The 4352-nt window shown below is 40.4% G+C and overlaps 1 pseudogene; it reads left to right on the forward strand.

Moving 5' to 3' along the window:
- LOC104982889 overlaps positions 1–4352 on the forward strand; it is a 9958-nt pseudogene that overhangs the window by 1194 nt on the left and 4412 nt on the right.

Here is a 4352-nt window from a genome sequence, read left to right on the forward strand (position 1 = left end):
AAGCTCCACCATTACGTATTTTCTCTTTAGTTTTTCTATATCTCCCTCTCCCCACCATGGAATGACTGGGTCTTTGTTTCTTGTGTAGTACCAGAAGGAGGCAGCAGAACTGGTGACCCTAGCAGAGGCTGTGAAGTCTCAAGCCCCGCCATCCGTGCAGCAAGACAAGTTGGATGAAGACCTCATCTGGAAGCTGGCTTACGTCGCTGCTGTGGATCTAGTACCCATAAATGCTTTCACTGGGGGCCTGGCTCCTCAGGAGGTAATGAAGGTAAGTTTGGGTTGAAGGACAGTGGTGGAGTGGGCTAGGTTTCTTTCTGACTCTGCTACTTACCGTCAGGCTCTGGTTAACCAGGGAGCACTCCCTCTTTCTTACCTCCTCTTCAGGCCTGCTCTGGAAAGTTTATGCCTATTATGCAGTGGCTGACTTTGATGCTCTTGAGTGTCTCCCTGAGGACCAAGAAGCTCTTACAGAGGACAAATGCCTTCCAGTATGTGATGGGGGCCCAGAGAAAAGATATTTCTTTGGTCCTCTCTGACATACCTTTTCTCTAATCATCTCCTCCCTTCACATGATGCAGTGCCAGAACCGTTATGGTGAACAGGTGCCTGTATTTGGCTCTGGCCTGCAAGAGAAGCTGGGCAAGCAGAGATACTTCTTGACAAGAACTCCTATTGGGCAAAAGCTACTTTTGTTTATTCTAGCTCAGGCCACCTCTTCTTAAGTCTCCTGTTGCCTTGGAAGGGTAGGTGTTTGATTGTACCTTCATCTCTTCTGTGTATCATTTTATTAATTTTTTTTATACCAGATCCTTCGTTCCTGGTCTTCTGCCTCCTTCCTGATGACCATGCATTTTTATGCTCCTGGGACTTAAATATTCAATACTAGATTCTCTTGTCCAACCCTCTCTTACAGTCTCCAGGAGAAATAAGGACTGAGGGGTTGTGTTGTTACCTGAGTGCTCCTAACCATCACCTCTCTCTTCTTGACTGCATCTCACTCAGGTGGGTGCAGAGGCCATTGTCTGTGAACTGCTCATGAACTTTGCCATGATTGGGCTAGGCTCTGGGGATGGTGGGTCAATCACAGTTACAGACATGGACATCATTGAGAAGTCAAATCTGAACCGACAGTTTCTGTTCTGTCCTTGGGATGGCACAGTGAGTGAGATGCACAGGGTTAAGTTGTTGCATTTTTATCCTTTTTCTTCTTATCTATCATACTGACTTAGGTCTTTTTTGTTTCCCCTTTCCTTCAGTTCCTCCCTTAATTTTTCTCTACAGTTCAGTCTTACAGCAGATATTCACTGAATACTTATATCTTGCATTTGTCATTTTATATCTCTCCCTACTTTTTTTTTCTTTGATTTTTAGTTATTGATTACATGAGATTACAGGAGCTAGGTTATAGGGGAAAGTCTTATGTGAAAGTCTTATGTAAATTCAGGCTCATTTTTTGTCTGCTCAGTGTCTGCATTTCATTTTATCATGAAGGTACTAGGCACTACTTTCACAGTTGAGATATATAAGAAAATAGAGACATTTCTGCTCTTCTCTAATGCAATGATATAAGATGGAGAGATTCTCAAAATTCAGTGGAGGTAGACAGCACTTTTTCCTCAAGTCCACAAATGTTTCAAGACTTACTAGGATATTATTTTCTTTTTATTCTCATTTCACCAGCGGAATGGGGGAATCTTCTTCTCTACTTTTGAAAGCTGTCTGAAAAGGACACGGTGTTTTCCAAATGAGTAGATGATGGTACAGAATTTTGCATTAAGGAAAGATCCATTCAAAATGCATTGAAAACCAGTGGATGTTGATATGGATTCCACATTTCACCTTGCAACTGCATTTGTAAACACTTGTCAAGTGTTATGTATTTTTTAAAAATATCACCTAAAAACTGTTACTGAAACATATATATATATATATTATTTTTTTTTTGGTAAGGCTGACTATCCCTTATGTTCTTTTAAACAAAATATATAATACATTGACTGCACGAGTTGTGAAAATTCATCTGTCTTCTAAAATAGCATAAGACAAAATTGAAAAACTGTAAATACACTCGATTCCTGTCTAATCTTAAAGTTTTCATTTTGCAATGTTTTTTCTTAATGATTGTGTTATATAATGGGATTATCCTAGTCTTAAACAGACTAATATTATTTAAACCTTTCTCTGTTTAGATGTCTAATGTAGGAAATATTGATGGCTTTGCATCACATTAAAAGAAAAAAACAACAACTTTGTAAGAGCTCTACTTTTGTCAACTACTAGAGTGGATAAATACCAATAACAAAATGTATAGTTTGAACATGGGGTTAAAAATAATGTTTCAGGCTAAGAATGAAATGCAAGATAAAGAACATAGAGCCATGAGAGGGTAGTTTGCAATGTGTTAAAAAAAGGTCTCATTGGAGAGGTGACATTTCCACAGAGAACTAAAGATGAGAGAGGTGAAGGGGAAGAAATTTCAGGAAACAGTATACCACATAAAGGTAACAGCATGAGGAAAATCTCAAGGTTGAAATATTCTTTCTGTGGTTAAGAGACAGAGACAGTGAGAGATCATGGGAATAGAGAAACCTGTAAAAGTAATAGGGGCCATCTCACTGTTTCCTTTGTTGAGAGTGGGAACTGACAGAGGGTTTTGAACAGATAAGGAACATGAGCTGATACAGGGTTTCAGAGGATCCTGGTTTTGTAAACCAGAGGATCTTGGTTTTCTCACAGCGAATGCACCCCACATGCATTCTGGGTGCTGGTAAGTAAAACTAATAATGCATATTGGGTAGATAGAAGAAACAGGTGCTCAACGCATTGTCTACTGTTGTATCACTGTTTTCTTTTTCAGCCCCGTTCCCAATACGTTTCAGCCTCCGCTGTGTGGATTTTTGTCCTGTGCCACAGAGCCCCTGAACTCACAGTGTTGGTCTTGAGCATCATTACTTAACCAGTTTTTAGAATAGGTCTGCACATGTCAGTTGGGTGATTATATGAATGACAGTTCTGTTTGCTCTGCCCCTACCCAGAAATCGAAGTCTGACACAGCTGCTGCAGCTGTGAGCCAAATAAATGCACACATCCGGGTTATAAGCCATCAGAACTGTGTGGGCCCTGAGACAGAGCATGTGTATGATGATGACTTCTTCCAAAACCTGAATGGTGTAGCCAATGCCCTTGACAGTGTGGATGCCTGTAAGTGTTCTGGATGGGTGAAAAGAAGGCCAGAGCGATGTTTGTGTTTTCAGGAGGCAGTGTCACCATCTCATGTACTGATGTTTACCTCCCCTTCATCTGCTGACTCTTTTCCACAGGCATGTACATGGACTGCCGCTGTGTTTACCACCATAAGCCACTTCTGGAGTCAGGCACACTGGGAACCAAGGGTAATGTAAAAGTGGTTATCCCCTTCTTGACAGAGGCATACAGCTCCAGCCAGGACCCTCCTGAGAAGTCCATCCCCATCTGCACACTGAAGCACTTCCCGAACTCCATCGAGTACACTTTGCAGGTGACCAGCTGTGGGGGTAGAAAGAGGTGGAACAGATAGGCATCTGGACAGTGCCAAGCTCTTTTGATTCCAGTGATGCGCGCCTCAGTGTATATAAAATGTGCCCTGCCTTCAAATCTCCTTCATTCGCTTACACCTAGTATCCTAAACTTTTTGGAATGCTTTTTCTTAACTTGCGAATTTTATTTTGCAAACATACAGGGAAGTATTATGTATACTATGTAAACTATTTTGCAAAAGAAATGTATATCTAACAAGTGAAGACGTTTCTCTTAATATACAGGGTATTGTTTTCTTGCTAAACAAAATCATCTTAATATCAGCTCTGCTTGTTATTTAAAGGCCTGTCTAACACTGAGTACATAGTTTTGAATATAGCTCTCTGATTTTTGTCCAAAAAACATTTAGCAGCTTGTCAGAGTAATTCTGTTTACATAATGTACATATATAGAGAAGCACATATCTTTCATCTAGATTGACAATGTAAAAGCCTCTGATTAGCTGGCACTCAGAACCTACCCCTAATCACTGTCTCTTTTTTGGTCTGCAAATAACCATCATTTTATCAAAATAATTCTTAATGCAGTTTTTGAGTATGTTTAGGAAGTACGGGAATAGTAAGAAAATGAGAAGAAACAGTTGTATCTGTCACTTTTCCTTTCAGGATGAGTTTATACTGACAGATTCAGTACGCAGTGTGTCTCTCTGCCTGTCCATGCCTCCCATGTTTGTGTGTGTATGTATATATTTATAGTCAGAGACAGAGGGAGAGGTAGTAAGATGTATTGGGGTGTGTGTGTGTGTCTGTCTGTCTGTCTGTTTCTCTGAATAT

The sequence above is a fragment of the Bison bison genome, unplaced genomic scaffold (assembly GCF_000754665.1).
Source record: "Bison bison bison isolate TAMUID 2011002044 unplaced genomic scaffold, Bison_UMD1.0 scf7180017860815, whole genome shotgun sequence".
Lineage (NCBI taxonomy): Eukaryota > Metazoa > Chordata > Mammalia > Artiodactyla > Bovidae > Bison > Bison bison.